The 20,497-nt window shown below is 48.4% G+C and overlaps 1 protein-coding gene and 1 non-coding gene across 2 annotated transcripts in view; one reads left to right on the top strand and one right to left on the bottom strand.

Annotated features, from left to right (window-relative positions):
- LOC114811257 (retinoic acid receptor RXR-alpha-like) overlaps positions 1-20,497 on the bottom strand; it is a 224,698-nt gene that overhangs the window by 41,336 nt on the left and 162,865 nt on the right. The window lies entirely within an intron of this gene.
- LOC114811655 lies at positions 18,980-19,117 on the top strand. The gene has a single exon (XR_003759351.1). It is a non-coding gene; the product is annotated as a small nucleolar RNA SNORA7 (small nucleolar RNA).

Raw genomic sequence — 20,497 nt, 5'->3', positions numbered from 1 at the left:
TCAAGCCCCTGCTCATTCCACTAGGTCACGGGGCTGCAAAGAACTGGAGCCCTGTCACACCTCCTGACAGAACCTGGGCCCAGCCCCGACCTCCTATAAATGTTAGATGCGTCCTCTTACCCCCGTCCCCCCCTCCCCGTTTCAGTTTACTGGGTCACTATCACACTGGGGGAGGGGAGTGTGGAATGAAATTTCAGCACCGATTAGGAAGTTTTCCACAGTAACCCTGTCTGTTCCCCTTGCTTTCGCTCCCCAAATCTCAACAATTCCGCCAAGGCTCAGGGATGCCTTAGGGTCTGCGGCCCCTGGGGTAGGGGTAAGTTACAGCAATATGCCAATATTTGTGGCATTTATTAAGCACTTATTATGTGCCAAGCACTGTACTAAGCCCTGGGTTGGCTATAAGTTGAGAATCAATTCCTATCCCACATGGGGCTTACTGCTTCAAGGGGAGAGAGAACAGATCTTTCAAGCTCACTTTAAAGATGAGGAGCTGAGGCATGGAGAAGTTAAGTGACCTCCACAAGGTCACACAGCAGTAGTAGTAATATTATTAAGTGTTTACTGTGTGCAGAGCACTGTTCTAAGCACTGGGAATGATTACATAGTTGGGAATTAAAGAAGTAGGCATGTGGAACGGGGATTTGAACCCCAGGTCCCCTGACTCCCAGATTCATGCCCTTTGCTGCATGGCTTTTCATCTGTTTCCTCATCAGCTAAGCAGAGAGGATGGGGGCCACCAAGAGCAAGCTCCAGGCAGGGGGGACCCCCAACAGCACCACGGAAGCTTCAGGATCCCTGGAGAGGGATGGTGACAATGGAAATGCCGGGGGCCAGTGATACCATGATTCATTCATTCATTCAATAGTATTTACTGAGCATTTACTGTGTGCAGAGCACTGACTAAACACTTGGGAGAGTAGAATACTACAATAAACAAACCCGTTCCTTGCCCACAACCTTAAGGCAGGCATAGGGGCAGTTAGTCAGCTTGCAGCCCATCTGGAAATCCACTTCGAGTAGCTATGTACTAGGTACCAAAGGAGGTCACAGAGGGCAAAATGATCCCTCCCACATCAAGGAGCTGAGAGCCCAGACACAGACCAGCTAAGACACTCAAATCTATGAAGAGTCACAAAGCACAAAAGACAGAACCATCAAAACTCCCAGAAGAAATAAAAGAAATAGGAAAACTTACGTAATGTGCTGAGGAGCAGTGAGGCCTAGTGGAAAGAGCACAGGCCTGGGAGTCAGAGGATCTGGATTCTAATCTTGACTCTGCCACCAGCCTGCTGTGCGGCTTTGGGTAAGTTATTTCACTCCTCTGGACTTCAGTTTCCTTATCTGTTAAATGATTTAATACCTGTTCTCCCTACCACTTAGACTTTGAGCATCATGTGGGACAGGGACTGTGTCCTACCTGATTAGCTTATACGTACCCCAGCACTTTGAAAAGTGCTTGACACAGTGTAGGAATTTAACAAATACCATAAGCTATTGAAAACTCACCTCCTCCAGGAGGCCCTCCCAGTCTAAGCCCCCTACTCCTCTGCTCCTCCTCCCTTCCCCATCACCCCGACTCGCACCCTTTGTTCTACCCCTCGCACCCTTTGTTCTACCCCCCTCCCCGCCCCACAGCACTTGCTTATATATGTACATATTTACAATTATATAATTCTATTTATTTTTATTATTGATGTGTGCATATCTATAATTCTATTTATTTATAGTGATGCTACTAATGCCTGTTTTGATGTCTGTCTCCCCACCCTTCTAGACTGTGAGCCCATCTTGGGCAGGGACTGTCTATCTTTATTGCTGCATTGTACTTCCCAAGCACTTAGTACAGTGTTCCGCACATAGTAAGCGCTCAATAAATATGACCGAATGAATAACAATAATGGCATTTTTACTACAAACTAAGCACTGTACTTTAGTAGATATAAGCTAATTAGGTAGGACATGGTCCCCGTCCCACATGGGGATCACATTCTAAATCCTCATTTTACAGATGAGGTAACTGAGACCCAGAGAAGTTAAGTGACATGCCCAAGGTCATACTGAAGACAAGTGGCTGAGCTGGGATTATTATTAATCATTTTAAATTATTATCAGGAGAGAGATATCTACCAGCAATGTCACTGGGATGACTTGCGTGTCCATAGCTGGACAAGGTGATCTACCCTATTCATGCAGGAAGGGTGCTGGTTGGTTTTGCTGTGGTTTTCAGGAATTCCTGTGTAGGCAATCAGGGTTTCCACCAAGGATCTTAGAGAGAGTAGCCTGGGAAAACCTCTGGGAGGAGCAACAAGGAAATGGGAGGGGGCCTGGTTGGGAGGGGGAATTCCCCACTGCAGCTGTGGTAGGGCTCTCTCTCACCCTGGCACTCAGCTGGATAAATGTCAGCCTGTTTGGGATTCATCAGAGAGAACCCTCCCACTGCAAACTCTCACCCAAACATTCAATCTCGTAAATTATTTTCCTCCCCCACTCCCACCCTCCAATGCCAGTATTCATTCGTGTGGGTGCCTGAGCACCAGAAGCAGAAGCAAAAGTGTTGAAAACAAGGCGGAAGATGCTGTTTCCCCCTTGTTTCCAACTTTGCTGTGCAGATAACTGAGGTAACCAAGTGGAAACTTTAGAAAAAAGAGAAACTCACGGGCACTTCACAAACACCATTCAGTCCCTGGGCTGGGTGAATTATCTTGTACAGCACCCAAGAGAACGTAGAGTTAATAACAGGGGAGCTGAATCAGAATTTTCAGATGGTGAAGCTGGATGAAAGGCCCATCGTTGGAGAGCCCAACTGATTCCATGAGAACGTTGAAATTATCATGAAATAAGATGTTTCTCTCCCTGCCCCCCGAGGCTCACAGAAAATTGGAAGCACCTCAGAATTGAGTGGATTTGCGGGTCAGGGTTTGGATTTGCCTCTAACTGGACAGCACTCGAGGTGGACGTTCCCCGGGATTCTGAATGCCAAATGGACATCACTGGACCTTGAGTCTAAGAATGAATTATACACCAAGGTATAGGCCAAGGCGATTGGTGTGATAGGCAGGGAACCTACCATATTTGTTACATTGTACTCTCCAGATGTTTAGTACAGTGCTCTGCACACAGTAAGCACTCAACAACTATGATTGATGCATTTCCCCATTTTACAGAGTGATAAAAGACCCTAAAAAATAACTGAACTGTGCAGTGTCACCTGGTGAATAGGTGACAGTTTTGGGGCCAGAGCTGGCCACCCAAGCTAACCACCCAGGGCAGGATGCAGTATCCGACACGGGGGCTTCGAATCCTCCACACATGGGTCCTTCACTCTACAGTCAAGATGGCTGTAAGGGGAATACTTGGGGGTGAAGAGGAAGGGAAATCTCTGGGCTGTCTCTTGAACAGGGGGCCAGCCTGTGAGGGGAGCCTGCTGCTGTCTTTATCAACCAAAGAAATGCAAAGAATTCAGGCAACAGGATGCATGAGAGGTCTGAGGAGGGAGGAAAAGAGAAAAAGTGTTGGGGGGGGGCAAGGGAGAGTAAAGGGGAGAGAGAGGAAGGGAGAGAGAGAGGGAGGGAAGGGAGAGAGGAAGGAGAGAGAGAGAGAGGAGGGGGAACCAGAGAGAGAGAGAGGAAGAGGAAAAAGATAGAGGTGAGTGAGAGAGAATATGAGAATCCCAGTGAATCCAGTAACTGGATCTGAGCGCACCAGGAAAGAGACTGGGTGGGGGGTAGGGGGAGACCTAGGCCTGAAGTAGGAGGGAACAGGAAGTGTGAGTAAGAAGGTAAACACCAGAGAAGAGGGAGGAACGTGTAAGAGATTTAGAGAAGGAAAATCTGATCATGAAAGAGAAACCGGGTTAAACGGAGAGTCATCGGAACGTTTGAAACCTAATTGTCTCTGAGACTCGGCACTTCAGGAGACAAAAGCATTTTTGGCTGGGGCGGCGGGGGGGAGGGGAGAGCAGGGGTGGAAGCCAACAAGGATTTTGCTGATAAAGCAAATGTGACTCAATCACACGCTTGTGCAAAGATGTCACAACAGTCCTGAGAAATTACAGGCTCCTATTTCATCCCTCAAGGGTCAGAGCTGTCCCCGCTCTCACAATGCACTCTGTTCTGCTGTCAGTATCTCTCAGCGAGTGCTCCTAATTTACTGGCTGGGAACTCATTGTAGCAGGCGGCAATAATGGATTCAGTGTAAGCCGGGTTACTTCCCTGGCTCCCTGGGATGGTTAAGTGGAGTGGGCTGTGTTTGTTTCTGAGGGCCTAGATATAGGGATCCTTTGAAGCTTCAAAGAACCCGAACTCTAATTTATTTCACTTTATTCATTTACTCATTCGATCATATTTACTGAGCACTTACTGTGTGCCGAGCACTGTACTAAGCGCTTCGAAACTACAATTCAGCAATAGACAATCCCTGCCCACACCAGGCTTACAGTCTAGAAGGGGAGAGACAGACATCAAAACAAGTAAACGGCATCAATATCAATAGAATTATAGATATATACACATCAAAACAAGTAAATGGGGATCAACGTAAATAACTAGAATTACAGATATATATATATATATATATATGTACACATCAGTGCTGAGGGTCGGGGAAGGGCAAAGGGAGCGAGTCAAGGTGACGTGGAAGGGAGGGGGAGCTGAGGAAAAGTGGGGCTTAGTCTGGGAAGGCCTCTTGGAGGTGGTGAGCCTTCAGTAGAGGGAAAGGGGAAAGAGTGATTGTTGGGCAGATTTGAGGAGGGAGGGCGTTCCAGGCCAGAAGTAGGATGTGGGCCAGGGTCGAAGGCGGGACAGGCGAGATCGAGGCACAATGAGAAGGTTTGCACTAGAGGAGGGAGTGTGCGGACTGGGATGTAGAAAGACAGAAGGGAGGTGAGGTAAGGCAAGGTGATAGAGAGTTTTGAAGCCAATAGGAGTTTTTTGTTTGATAAATTTTATCTTTAATTTTAATGACTTCAATTTTCCATCTTACTACGGGTGACTGCTAGGCAATCTGTGATCCTGGGAGAAGGGAAAGAGGTGTGCGGCTGGGTTTATCAGCCAATTAGTCAATCAATCAATGGTATTTACTGAGCGCTTACTGTGTGCAGAGCACTGTACTAAGTCCTTGGAAGAGAACAATACACTAGAGTTGAGAAACACTCATCTATCTCTGCTTTTCGTCAGTTGGTAGCTCTCTTGGGGCCCCTTCCAGTTGGCCTGGCATTTGAGGTTCCCTCTGGTTCTGTATAAATTATCCCTGTCTCCAGCCACTTAGCATCCCTCTCTCGCCCTTGTCCCTCTTCCCCCGATAAAGCAGAGAATTACATTGCTTGTCCAGCTCACCTGTTCCAGAAACCCTCTTGTGCCCGACCCACCCAGAGTCTCTGGGCCCATGAATCTCTGGCTTTGCAGATGGAGATGTGGCTTTAAAGGACTGCATCCCTAGTCTTTGATTCCCCCATGTTTGTGGATTCTCTAGACTCTTTTTGGGCAGGGAATGTTTCTGCCAACTGTGCTGTACTGTGCTCTCCCTAGCACCTAGTACAATGCTTTGCACACTGTAATGCTCAACGACCTTGGGTAAGTCCGTTCACTTCTCTGTGCCTCAGTTACTTCATCTATAAACAGGTATTAAGACTGTGAGTAAAAATGCTGGTATTTGTTAAGCGCTTACTATGTGCCGAGCACTGTTCTAAGCGCTGAGTTAGACACAGGGGGATCAGGTTGTCCCACGTGGGGCTCACAGTCTTAATCCCCATTTTACAGATGCGGTAACTGAGGCACCGAGAAGTTAAGTGACTTGCCCAAAGTCACACAGCTGACAAGTGGCCGAGCCGGGATTTGAACCCAAGATCTCTGACTCCAAAGCCCATGCCCTTACCACTGAGCCACGCTGCTTCTCACGCTGCTGTGAGCCCCATGTGGGACAGGGACTGGCCAAGTTGATTAGCTTGCATTTACCCCAGCACTTAGTACACTGCCTGGCTAAATGTAAGCGCTTAATAAATACCTTTTTTTAAAATATACCACTAGTTGATTGATTAGCCTCCTTCCTCATGTTGGCCACCTCTCTGAACCATGTGCCAGAAGAAACAGAAGACTGGGCAGCCAGGTCCAACCCTGAACCAGAACTTGGGCATGGCAGACCGGGTCGTGACCGAAGTTTATCCCTGGAAAGAGGGGTGCCCATGAGCCTGGTCCCTGTGGTACCCAATCCTTGAGGACGAGCCTCTGAGCCACTTGCCTGCAGTGTGAACTTGGGCAAATCACTTCACTTCTCTGGGCCTCTGTTTCCTCATCTATAAAATGGGGATTGAGACTGTGAGCCCCATATGGGACAGGGACTGTGTCCAACCCAATTTGCTTATGTCCCCCCCGGAATTTAGTACAGTGCCTGGCACATAGTAAGTGTTTAACAAATACCACAATCATCATTATTATTATTAACAAGGTGAGAATGCCTTGCTATTCTAGGCTCACTCTCCTCCCTTCACCAGAGTTTGGCAGCGCCCTGGGAAAGCAAAACAGCAGCGCCTTAAAACCGGGTTCTCGCCATGCTTTTACCTCCCCAAGGGGAAACTAAAATTTATCACTCCCCTCTTCACTGCCCTACTGTCAGCACCGAGACGTCTGGGAATGCCCGCGACCCCGTCTTCCTGTTCTGTAGACCTTGTGGCTGCTCAAAAGGGTTCAACATCCATTGCATCTGTCTGGCACCTGGGACTAGGACTACCAAAGGGGAATGGGTTTCTGCCCTTTCCTCTGAAGGTTGTTCCTCTTTCCCTTCTATCACCCTTCCCCTCAGCCGAAAGCCAAAGATGATGACGAGGCAGGAGAATGTAGGAGTTGGAAAAGTAGGCTCTACCCACTGGCAGGGCCCAGGTTAGAACAGGATGGAGCCTTCTTGCCTCATCCGGCTGCCAAGGCCAGAGTCAGTTAAGGACCGTCCTCTGAACGACATCGGGGTCCGCCTTCTGGGAAGCAATGGGGGCCCCCGGCACTCTCCGCTCCATCCCTGTCACTGTCCTGAATGCACTAATCAGCAATGCGGTGTCTTGACTGCAACCTGTCGAGATGCTTTTTTTTATGGTATTGGTATAGCGCTTGCTATATACCAGGCACTCACTGGGGTAGATACAAAATAATCAAGGTGGACGCAGTTGGTGTCGCACATGGGGCTCATAGTCTTACTCCCCATTTTACTGATGAGGTAACTGTGGCACAGAGAAGTAAAGCGAAATGTGCAAGGTTACACAGCAGACGTGGCAGATTTAGGATTCGATCCCAGGTCCTTCAGACTCCCAGGCCTGTGCTCTATCCATTCATTCATTAAAACGTATTTATTGAGCACTGACTGTGTGCAGAGCTCTGTACTAAACACTTGGGATAGTACAATACAACAACAATAAACAGACACATTCCCTGACTAAAGAAAGCTTACAGTCTAGAGGTGGGGAGGCAGACACTAATATAAATCAATAAATTACAGATATGAACTTAATAATAATGCTGGTATTTGTTAAGCACTTACTATGTGCAGAGCACTGTTCTAAGCGCTGAGGTAGATACAGGGTAATCAAGTTGTCCCACGTGAGGCTCACAGTCAATCCCCATTTTACAGATGAGGGAACTTAGGCCCAGAGAAGTTAAGTGACTTGCCCACAGTCACACAACTGACAAGTGGCGGAGCTGAACTTAAGCGTTGTGAGGTTGGGAAGGGGGAAGGGAATCAGGGTAACACAGAAGGGAGTGGGAGAAGAAGAAATGGGAGGCTCAAGCAGGGAAGGCCTCTTGGAGGAGATGTGCCTTCAATAAAGATTTGAAAGTGGGGAGACGAGGCAACACTGCTGAATTGTGGTACTTTATCATTGTAGCACTTGTTAAGCTCTTCCTCTGTGTCAAGAAGCGTTCTGAGCTCTGGGGAAGATACAAGATAATCAGGTCAGAAACAGTCCCTGTTTCACACAGGGCTCAGTCTAAGTAGGAAGGAGAATAGGTATTGAGTCCCCATTTTATAGATGAAGTAACTGAGGCACAGAAAAGAGAAGTAACTTGTCCAACGTCTCACAGCAAGCAGGTGGCAGAACTGGGATTAGAACCCAGGTCCTCTGACTCCCTGTGGTCTTTCCATTAGGCAAGTCTGCTCCTAAGTGCTTGCCACCCCATCCTCCACCCTGAATGGTATGCGAGAGGAAGCCGGCACCACCTGAGGTGACCAGCTCAGCCCTTAACACATCAAGCGAGACAGGCCTGTTCCCAGGATGCTCCACCTCCATCAAAGCTTCCCGCCCTCTGCGCTGGGATGAGAAGGAAAGGAGAAGGCTTGTTCCACACGGAAGCCATATCTACACACAGATTATAGGGTCTGATTATGGCCTTTTAATTACACAAACTACAATTTTATGGGCTCCGGGCAAATTGGAACTGATCAAATTATCCTTGAGGGGGTACTGCTCCAAGCACTGAAATACCACACCGGGTCCCATGGCCCTGCTGTGCTGAGTTTTGGGGAAAGACTAAGTTCGCCACACTCAATCTCCTGGAAAAAGCACGGTGTTTTGTTTTCTAAATATATCTCCTGCTCTGTTCAGGGCAGCCCAAGTCCCAAGCATGATTATGCAGCAGTTTATAGCTATCAGGGGCTTTGGGGGAAGGAACCGGATCTAAGCAGAGCAGGCCTCAAAGCATACAGGGGTCCCAAAACCTACCAGCTACAGGGTCTTCAGACTAATCACTGACAAAACTGCAGATCCTAACCAAGCACGCAGAAGCTGGTGGAGGGGGAACCGTGCTGTCTGGGTGGGGGGCAGCCGGCTCCTCCTTCTAACTCCCTGAGGAGGAGCTACCTGCTAGAGGAGCAGGAGGAAGAAGAAGAAGAGGAGGAAGAGGACGCAGCACTCACCCATGTGATAGGGAAACAGATTCAACTCCAGAGGAGTCTAGAAATAGGTCATCTGTGCATGGGTTCCATCATCCCGGAGCGATTCATGGATGGGTTAGGTCCAGGAGACTGGACTTGACAGGCATCCATCCCAGAGAGAGCGCCTACGCCCTCTGTCCGGAGGGTTAGGGGAGGGAAGAGAGTGCTGTTGGTGGAGGGGGAGGGAGGAAAAAGTCAGCCAATCTTGTCTCAGTAAATCCTTGCCCAGAACCTTTCTGACTCTCCAACCCCATCCTGTCTCCTGGGCCCTCTCTGCTCCCAGATCAGTGGCAGTAGAAACCAGAACTGGAGATCCTAGTCACTGAACTAAGGATCACATAAGCCTGCAGCCATCAGAACAAGTGGGGTTAATCCTTTGGAAGATCCAGATCTTCGGCTAGTTTGAGGATGCCCGGTCACTTGTGGCAAGCCAGCTCAGGAGCTGGGGGACAAAGGGAGACAAGGGGTTGCCCCCGGACAGGTATGGGGCTCAAGAAAATGCCAACGGGAGCAGAGGCCTCACAGACATTCCCCAGGCTTTGGTCTCCATCTCCAGCACCACGGTGAATGCCAAGGTAAACTCAACACTGCTGCTCTGCCACGGGCTTGGAGCCTCGTACAACCCCTGGCATCACTGGGCACCACAGCAGACTGGCAGTCCCAGGAGGAGGAAGAGGTTCTAGTAGTTGGAAGGAACACGTCACAGATGTTAGGGTCTTTACCCCCAAGGCTGCTGCTCCCAGGATGACGCAACCTGGGTCTAAAAGGGGCCAGGAGAAAGAAAGATCGCGCCATTCAAATCTCCAAATCTGGCCGGCAGGGAAATAGCCCACCCAGCACAGAATTATGGCTTCTGGGGGGATGTGTAGACAAAATAGGGGTTCCCTGCTTGGAAAGAGGGGGATAAAGAGAGGAAAAGGGAAGATGAAATGGAGAGAAGGAAGAGAGGTGATGGGGCTCCACCCCGACCCGAAGTTCCACGGACTTTGGCCTCAGCTCCACTATGTGGGAGTCCCCTCTAGACTGTAAGATCATAGTGGGCAGGAAATGTGTCTGTTATATCAGTATATTGTTCTCTCTCAAGCGCTTAGTACAGTGGTCTGTACACAGTAAGTGCTCATTAAATACGATTGACTGACTGCCTGTTTGGAACCAAAAGTTTCAAAGTACCCTCATTGTTTCGGAGAGAAGGGGAGCAGGAAGAAACCGATGAACCTTCCACATGTATCTCTGATGGCGATGTCAGCTTGGAAAACCCTGAGGCTCTTCCAGGAGGTGAGAGAGCCCATTTTCTGAGAGAAGGAGGCCCGTGGCCTTCGTTCAATAATAATAATAATAATGTTGGTATTTGTTAAGCACTTACTATGTGCAGAGCACTGTTCTAAGTGCTGGGGAAAATACAGGGTAATCAGGTTGTCCCACATGAGGCTCACACTTAATCCCCATTTTCCAGATGAGGTAACTGAGGCACAGAGAAGTGAAGTGACTTGCCCACAGTCACACAGCTGACAAGTGGCAGAGCCGGGAGTCGAACTCATGACCTCTGACTCCGAAGCCCAGGCTCTTTCCACTGAGCCACGCTGCTTCCCTATACTTGGCAAACACCAATCCAGAAAACATCACGGTACCACTCTGTCCTCTCTTCCTGACCACGACAGAACCACAAGTTTTGAATGCTTTCAAAAACTGGGACCCTGGGCCCAGACCACCATTCTCCCATCCTCCTGAACTCCAAGACATGTGGCCCATCCAGCCTCTCCATTGCGGGTTCTCTAGAGAAGCCTTCTTGCAACAGAACACCTGAAGCCCAGATGCCGCACTGGCGGAACAGCAGGAATGACCAAATTAAGTGGTGGGGGCATGTCGGGCCTCCTGGAAACAAAGGAAGTGGGTTGAGGCATAGGAGAGTCTGGGGGTGACCCAGGCAAGTTTTGACTTTGTTTTAGTTTCTTTGGAAGCTGGATTTCAGGAAAAACAGCCCACAACAGGATGCTGGCATCTGATTATGTTGTCATGGTTCCCATTTATCCAAGAGGAACATAATTAGTTATTCCCTGGACATAATGGGGTTTAATTGATCCAGTGTGGCTGATGATCCTGGCCACCAGTAGCAGCTGGCATGGAATGTACCAAGCCCCGAGACTCGCCACCAGGGCCGATCCACCCAGGATGGACAGAAAATGCCACATTTTCCTCTGAGCTCCATCACCCAGGACGTGTGGTGGTGCTGGAGGAGAGAAAGGGGACTCCCTCTCAGATTTTCTATTTGGATTGTGAATTTCTGTCAGCTCACTGTCTAATCCTGAGGGCCTCCTCCAACCCAGCTCACGAGACAGCCCAATCGATCCTAGGGCCTCAAGCCTGGGAAGCATCTGTAAAAATTCAGAGTTTATCCTGAAAAGGGACGGCTCAAGGGATATGGGCTCACAAACTCACTTTCGACCCCCAGGAGCCTGGAGTTGGAAACGTCTAGGAACTCAGATGTCCTTCTAGACTGGAGAAGGCCAACTGGAGAAGCAGCATGGTCTAGTGGATACAGCATGAGCCTGGGAGTCAGAAGGACCTGAGTTCTAATGTGGACTCCACCAGTCTGCTGTGTGACCTTGGGCAAGTCACTTCATTTATCTCTGCCTCAGTTACCTCATCTGTATAATGCGGATTAAGATTGTAAGCCCTATGTGGGACGGGGACTGTGTTAACCTGATTAGCTGGTATCTTCCCCAATTCTTAGTAAAGTGCCTAGACCATAGTAAGCACTTAACAAATACTGTAAAAATAAAAAAAGGGCCCCTCTGGACTGTAAGCTCTTTGTGGACAGGGAACTCTTCTTCCAACTCTGTTATACTGTACTCTCATAAGCATTTAGTACAGTGCTCTGCATACAGTAAGTTCTCAATAAATATGTCTGACTTATTGGTTGATGGTCCATCCTTATCCGTGGGGATGGCTAGGACATTACCAAAGACAGGGGCACAAGGAAGACAATCATGACATTGTTCTGCCAAACGTCTTGTTACCACTACAGGAGTCCTGAATACAGAGATGAGTGGACCAGGGAGCTGATGGTCTCACAGTCCTCGCTGGATTCATTACTTCTCTGTCCAATCAATCAAGTGAGTGCTTACTATGTGCACAGCCCTGTAATAAGAACTTGGAAGAGGACAACAGATTAAGTAGACATGTTCCCTGCAACCAATCAACTGTATTTACTGAACACTTACTGTGTGCGGAGGACTGTTTAACAGCTGTACCAAGAACTTGTACTAAGAGCCTGCACCCAACTCCCTTTGTTTGTATCCACTCCAGCACTTAGTACAGTGCCTGGAACATAGTAAGCACTTAAAAATATTATTGTTAATGTTGTTATTATGATTAACGCAATGTAACAGAGTTGGTAGACAAGTTTCCTGTCCACAAGGCCCTTACAATCTAGTCACATGGCTGCCAACTCTGCAGCTACTAAATTCTCCATACCAGGACCCCCTCAGTGTGTTCTGCTGAGATTCCTAGGAAAGAAAAGATGCTGGATGTTCTCCTTCTCTGGGGGAACAGTCTCCGCTTTGGTCCTTCGTTCCCAACTAGCCAAATCGCGTTCCCTGAACTGGCCCAAGTTGTGGCCACAGACAAGGACACAGGCCGCTATCTCCTGTCCACTCCTGGCCCCGCTTCTTCCAGAGGCTCTAACACGTGGGATTCAGCCCTTTCCAAATGCAAAGCTCTTAATGAACATATGTATGTAAAAGAAATTAAAAATGTGCAATTTCCTGGGAAAAAATATGACGGTGGCATTACCAAAGACCGTGGGGGATGGGGGGAGGCATCTAGCTCTACACATGCCAAGTGCTCAATAAATACTACTGATTGATTAAGGCAGCTGCAGTGTGAGGGCAGGGCCTGGGGAAAAGCCCTTGTCGGTCATAAGCAGTTTCTCCTGAGGCAAGAGGGAGGGATAAGGGGAGAGAGGGACACAGAGACAAGAGGGAGAGGCAAGGGGAGGGAGAAATGGACAGAGGATACTCAGAAAGGGCTAGGCCAGAAGGAAGGATGGACAGGAACTCAACCACAGAATCGAGATGAAGGTATGTGTCCCCTCACTCCCTGATCCTCTGTGCTTGGACAACCTCTCCAGAGGGACCTGGATGATCCCTAAGTAGGTGCTGCTGGAAGCATCCACCCCAGACTGTGGCCTTCTCTTCCATGCTACTGCAGACCTATGCCTCTCTTCCCAGCATTAGTCCACACCAGCTGGGCGCCAATTGTCACCAGCTGGCACGCTTCAGGCCAAGCCGCTGGCCTCAGGGCTGCTCTTGCCCTCGTGCCAACCACGTCCCCATACACACACACACCAAATACACGCAAATATACCCACGCTTCCTTGCAACACTGCTGGAGATGTGTACGTGCAGCAGGGAAGGGTCTGATAAAGCAGGGAATGGAGCTGCCAAATCCAGTTTGCTTCTGAAAAGAGTTTGCCTTTGCAGTGGGGTCAGTCTGCTCCCCAAACTCTTAAAGAGACAACTTCTTAAACTCGCCACTTTAGGGAGCCACCAATTCCCACTGTTGAAAGGCGGAACCCCCCCTTTTCCTTTCTAATGAGGCTTCCCGAGGTGGTCCTAAGAGGTCACTGAGCTTCGGTCCCTGCCTGCCTCTCCAGAGGCAGTAGTACTTTCAGATATCCCGCCAACGGGCCAAGCTGATTAGCGTTTATCTACCCCAGAGCTTAGTACAGTCCCTGGCAAATAGTATGCGCCTAACAAATACCATAAAAAAATTCACAAAAATGCTTTGGGATCCAGCGGGGGTCAGGGGAAGGAGCGCCTTCATCACAGTCGAGCTCCCCGGGCCCAACCCCCTCAGTGAGCACCCGGGAGGGCGATGGGGAAAAGCGGCTAGAGCATTTGGGGAGCCGCGTCAGTCCGTGACCCAGCGACAGGAAGGGCGCTGTATTTGGATGTGGTCTCTGGGACTGCACCTCTGGAAGGGAGCCAGCCCTAATGAGAACATGCGAAGTCCAATCAGATAGCCCCTTGGGCTCCTGCGTGAGACAAGTCCGGTGGTCTCAGGTCAATGTCCAGTGGACAGCAGCATTCCAGGCATGCAAGGCGGTCTCTGGATAAATAATGAGGTCTGGGGTTGGGAAAAGAAGGCCGCTTTGAAGCGGAAAGAAAGAAAACACCAACATAAACTATGGTTTATGTACCCCGACCATTCCAAATGATACAGAGACTGGGGGAGGAGGCTAGGAGGGAGAGAAATCTACCATTAACCCTTCCTGGGTTTAGCTACTCCATCAATCCTTTCTTTGGTATAGTTTCACCCGAGTTGGCACGTGTCAGTCCGAAAGGTCTAGAAAGTCTTGGTCCTTATAAATGTACCAGGATTCCACAGTTCAGAGCCTCCTTAAAGTGATGAAAAGCACTCTGGTGACCACTCTGTTGAGCATTTTGGATGAAAAGAAACTATTTTCTGATTTAAAAGCATGGGATGGCCCATTAAATGATGGCAGTCTTCGGGCTTCCTGAACCACACCCCTGAGTTGCCCACTTCCTTATATCAATTAACGGTACTTAATGAATTCTTACTATGTGCAGAATACCATACTAAGTGCTTGGGAGAGTACAAGAGAGTTAGCAAGCATGTTCCCGGCCCATAATGAGCTTACAGTCTAGAGGGGGAAACAGACATTAATATAAGCATATATGTAATTTATAATATATAGTATAAGGATACAAACGTTATATCAGCCAATCGGCTCAGAGGGGCTTGTACCCTGAGCAGAAGGGGGTGAGATAGCTGGCTGGGGGAGGTGGCGGATTTGTCTACTAAATTCACCCAGGAACTTAGCCCATCGTTTCCCTCCACCCCAGACTCAGGATCATTCAGTTGCTCTCACTCAGTCATCTGAAAGGTTCTGTCGACTGTCGAGTTGGGGCCAGGGTCTTGATTTGGATGGGCGCCCCTTCAATCTCTGGCAGTGGGGATCAGAAAGTGCTGCATTACTGAATAAGAATGTAGATTGTGAGCTACATGTAAGTTCTAGATTGTAAACTCATCTCTAGACTCTAAGCTCGTTATGGGGAGGGACCGTGTCCTCTAATTCTGTTGTACTGTACTCTCCCAAGCGCTTAGTACAGAACAAATATTAAGCACTTAATAAATACCATTGACTGATTGATCACTGAAAGAATGAAAGCCAGCTTGTCCAGCGGCTCCTGGACTCTGCTGGCTCCAACATGATGCTACTATGCCGGACGGCACCTGCCATCTGAGGCTCTCATCTTGGAGGAGATGGTGAAGCTCTCGCTCCAGGTCCCAGCATAATGCTTAATGAAAAGGCAACCAATCCCTGGAATGCCACTAATAGCCACTTATCTCATCACCACCTTCCAGTTCATTGACTCCAAGATTAATGGGGCGGAACAGCTGGGAACCAGGAGTCCATTTTCCTCTCGTCTCATTTGTCCCTCAAAGCTCCTCTGGACATTCCTCTACGTTAGGACTGCCTCCATCGCAGTCTTTGTCCCTCCATTTACCTGAGGACATTCCTCCCAGGCTCACCTGCCATAGCAAGAATGTGATCTCATCATTTCAGACTGCTCAGAACCTAGGCTTTCCGAAACTTCTCAGCATTCCAATATCCCCTTTTTGTGGGCTTTTTTTTTAACATGGCATTCGTTAAGCCCTTTCTCTGTATCGAGTACCGTGTTAAGTGCTGGAGGCAAATATTAGATTATCAGATAATAATTATAATGATGGTATTTGCTAAGTGCTTACTATGTGCAAAGCACTGTTGTAAGTTCTGGGGGCGATACGAAGTGATCAGGTTTTCCCACGTTGGGGCTCACAGTCTTAATCCCCATTTTACAGATGAGGTAACTGAGGCACCGAGAAGTTAAGTGACTTGTCCAAGTCACATGGCTGACAAGTGGCAGAGCCGGGATTAGAATACACGACTTCTGACTCCCAAGCCCGGGTTCTTTCCACTGAGCCTTGCTGCTTCGTGCCAGTCCCTACTCCACACAAGACTTCTCTAGCTGATAAACTCACTGTGGGCAGGGAATCTGTCAGTTTATTATTGTATTGTAGTCTCCCAACCGCTTAGTACAGTACTCTGCACACGGTAAGCGCTCAATATGATTGACTGACTAACGCCCAATCTAAGGGGAAGTGAGAACAGGTAAATCCCCGATGTACATATGTGATAACTGACGAGAGCCGCAGCCGGCAATAGAACCCAGGTTTCCTGATTCCCAGTTGTGTACTCTCTCTACCAGGCATTGGTGCTTTTACTTACTCCTGACACCCTCCCTCTGATAAGCATGGCAGCATGGGACTCACAGATAACGGTATCTGTGCCAGCAATTCCACAGTTCGTTTCCAGATTTCTCTAGGCCACAGCATTGGTAGCACTATATCCTGGCGGCTTCAGATGACCAATTATATATCCAAAAACAGAGTTGGGTTTTAAGATACATCTTTCATACCCCAACAGCCACCAGAGGTTTCCCAGAGCAATCCGTTCAGACGTCAGTGAGGAGAGGCTTGGGGAAACAAGGATCAGGAATCATCTGCTCCGAGAGGATATTCACCCGGTTTTACAGTGGACATCTGGTTGCCAACTGTCCATCCCCACTCTGGCACAGATATGGCACCGGATGCCATAACGTCCACTGTTTGAAAACCGCCTGGCCTCTCTCCACCACAGTTTCAGCTACTGCTGATTTCCGTGGCTCAGATGCGGCACCTGTGTTTACAGTGCTAGGGCTGATTTCAACAATTGTTCCATATGACATCACTGCTTCACTTTCATTATTGTCATTGTTGTTGTATTTATTAAGCAGTTGCTGGGCTTACTCTCTAAAGGCGGGAGATATCATACCCCCATTTTACAGATGAAGAAACTGAGGCTTGGAAGAGTGAGTGACCTCCCCAAGTTCACACAGCAGGGCAGTAACAGAGTGGCCCTAAAGCTCAAGTCTCAGGGCTCCCAGTCTCACCCACTTTCCCCTGGACCAGCCTTTTGGCCCGGCATAATGTCACGGTAGTCTGGGGAGGGTCAGGCGAGGAGGGTGGTGTCTGAGTAGCAGTGTGGCCTAGTGGAAAGAGCACAGACCTAGGGGTCAGAGGACCTGGGTTCTAATCGCAGCCCTGCCAAATGCTTGCTGTGTGACCTCAGGTAAGTCACTTAACTTGTCTATGCCTCAGTTCTCTTATTCTCCCTCCTACTTAGACAATGAGCCCAAGTGGGACTGTTCCAATAACTTGCAACTACCCCAACGCTTAGAATAGGGCTTGGTACATAGTAAACACTTAAATACTAAAAAAAAAAAAAAAAAAAAAAGAATCCTTGGTGGCCACCCTATCTGCTCCAATACAAGCAGCACTTCAGCAGGTGGTAGAGAAAGATATCTGTACGGAAAGACTTGGACTTCTTCCACTAAATCCTCCAAATCGCAAAATTTTAGAGGGTGACTCACTTGCCATTTAATCACACATCTGTCTTGTAACCTTTGGCAGGGTCTCAAGAAGGCTGCCTTTTCCCCTGCCACAAAATGCAAACCGGGGTTTCCCTCGGCTTCCTGGGCTCTGTCCTTTCACTATGGACTCTTCGCCTTTTCAACTTCTAGGACTCCCACTTTCTTTCCTCAGAAGGTTGGGCAGCAGGGAAATTGTTCTGACGCAGTAGAACCAAGACCATGTCCTACAGATCTGGACTGGCCTTGGCAGACCTCACCTGAGGTATTTCTTAGGGCGCCAACAGAAACCCTTCTGTGAAAAATAATTCTGTCCTCCCATCAAGACACATTACTATCCCCCACTGTGTCCACAGGCACCACTGGGAACACAGGGAAGGAGGGAGGAAAAGCTAGAGAAAAGGAAAAACAATGGAATTGAATGGAAAATTCAAAAAGCAAAGCTTGGATTCCATCAGCCTACCCTGGACCCTCTGCTCTCTGCTCCGGAATCTCGCTCTCCTTAATAGGCTGACCTCTCACTGTAGCTCTCAAAGCCCTGTTAATTACCAAGCCAAAAGTGGAAATACCAAGTTAAAGCCCCACACTCCCCCAACCATGATCTCCGTAGGAAGTGTTGACCTCAGCCCTGTCTGCTATGAAAAGCTGCTTCTTTTCAGCAGGCAAACAGATAAGTCTTATTTCATTAGGAGCTCAGTCTTCTTCCCCTAGCATTCTTTCTGTCTTGGTGGTAGAGTGTCTGGGATTTCAAATTATCTGACTCTTTTCTCTTTAATTTACTGCTTCTCCATTCTCACAAGCAAATTACCTGCAATCCCCTCAAACCTCTAATTCATTGGGTTTTAGACAACAACCGACTAATTTTCCAAAGTAGCATTACCGGCTACAAACGGCACATTAAACGTCTCCCAAGATGACCTCTCCCCAAAGACCTGCCGGATGGAGTCAGGCTAGTTAGTGAAATGTTCCAGATCTCATTCACAGAGTGAATAAGCTATCCTGCTGAATCACCTCGACATGGTCTGGAACCTGCAGGCTCTGAACTGAACTTTCCGTCACCGATTAGACAGTTGCAACCCGCTGGGAGCAGGAACCTCACTCCTTCCATGCAGCGGGAGAGACAAGAAATAAAGCTATTTGTTAAGGTCACTGAGCACATCCGTGACAGCCTCAGGACTGCAGCTTCCCAATCCTCACACGAAAGGAAAACTTTAACTACACCTTTTTTTTAAAAAAAATAAATGGTATTTGTCAGGAGCTTACTATGTCCCAAACACTGAAATAAGTGCTAGGGTCTTAGATATAAGACAGTCTGGTCGGACACAAGCCCTGCCCCACATGATTCTAAGGGGGAGGAAGAACAGGTATTTCATCCCCATTCTGCACAGAAGGAAACTGAAGGTACAGAGAAGTTAAGTGACTTGCCCAAGATCACACAGCAGGGAAGTGGCTGCAGGAATGGATTAGAACCCAGATTTCTGACTTCCAGGTCCTTCTTTCCATTAGACCACGCTTAATGCCATGACTATTACTACCATGTACATATGTCCGCTCATTTGATCTTTTTATTTTGACCACTCTATTGTTAACTCTTCCTCTCAGAAACACACCTGGAGAGTGGCCAGTACTCTACCACTCTCGACTGCGGGAGGGAGAGACAAGCAGAGACATATCCATTCCATTCCTAGCTTGGCCAGTGGCTAGCGAGTGGAAGGCCATCTGCTACAAATCAAAATCACCTGTGTTGGGCAGCAGTGCATGGGAAAGAGTCGAAGGCGGAGACTCAGGTTCACTGCACGGAAGGAGGCAATGGTAAACCACTTCTGCGCTTTTACCAAGAAAACTCTACGGATACACTACCAGAACGACTGCAGACGAAGGTGGGACGTTTTGGGAGAGATGTGTCCACGGCATCGCTATGGGTCGGACATGACTTGACAGCGGGGCTTAGCGGAAAGAGAACGGGCTTGGGAGGCAGAGGTCGTGGAGTCTAGTCCTGGCTCAGCCACTTGTCAGCTGTGTGACTCTGGGCAAATTGCTTAACTTCTCTGTGCCTGTTACCTCATCTGTAAAATGGGGATTAAGACCGTAAGCCCCACGTGGGACAATCTGATAACTTCGTATCTAACCCAGCGCTTACAACAGTGCTCGGCACATAGTAAGCGCTTAACAAATACCATCATTATTACTCAAGCGCTTAGTACAGTGCTCGGCACACGGTAAGCTCTCAATAAATACAACTGAATGAACAACAATTGGTAACTGTTATTGGCAATGATGTTTGACATCCGCTCAAATATAAGCTCCATGTGGGTACATGATTTCATTATTCTGAACTTCAGAAACACCTACTACAGTGCTACCACTATGAATGCTACCGCCACCAATGCTCCTGCCTCCGCTTCTACTGCTATTCCTCCTACTGAGAAGCAGCATGGCTCAGTGGAAAGATCGGGGTTTAGGAGTCAGAGGTCATGGGTTCCGATCCCGGCTCTGCCACCCATCAGCTGTGGGATGTTGGGCAAGGCACTTGACTTCTCGGTGCCTCGGTCACCTCATCTGTAAAATGGGGATGAAGACTGTGAGCGCCACGTGGCACAACCTGATTACCCTGGATCTACTCCAGCACTTAGAACAGTGTTTGTTTATTTTATTTATCTTTTTGGGAGAAGCAGCCTGGCTTAGTGAATAGAGCACGGGTTTGGGAGTCAGAGGTCATGGGTTCTAATTTTGACTCCGCCGCTTGTCAGCTGTGTGACTTTGGGCAAGTCGTTTAACTTCTCTGTGCCTCAGTTACCTCATCTGGAAAATGGGGATTAAGACCGTGAGCCCCACTTGGGACAACCTGATCACCTTGTATCCCCCCCAGTGCTTAGAAGAGTGCTTTGCACATAGTAAGTGCTTAAATGCCACCATTATTATTATTACCGCTCCACTATCGATAAATCAATCAATTGTATTTATTGATCACTTCCTATGCGCAGAGTACTGTACTATGTGCTTGGGAGAGTACAATACAAAAGAATTAGAAGATACTTACCCTGCCCATAACAAGCTTACAGTCTGTTACCACTACTCCTGCTACCACTGCTGCTACTACTGCTAATAAT

This window comes from Ornithorhynchus anatinus, chromosome 4 (genome assembly GCF_004115215.2).
Source record: "Ornithorhynchus anatinus isolate Pmale09 chromosome 4, mOrnAna1.pri.v4, whole genome shotgun sequence".
Lineage (NCBI taxonomy): Eukaryota > Metazoa > Chordata > Mammalia > Monotremata > Ornithorhynchidae > Ornithorhynchus > Ornithorhynchus anatinus.
This window is presented reverse-complemented; position numbering and strand designations above follow the sequence as displayed.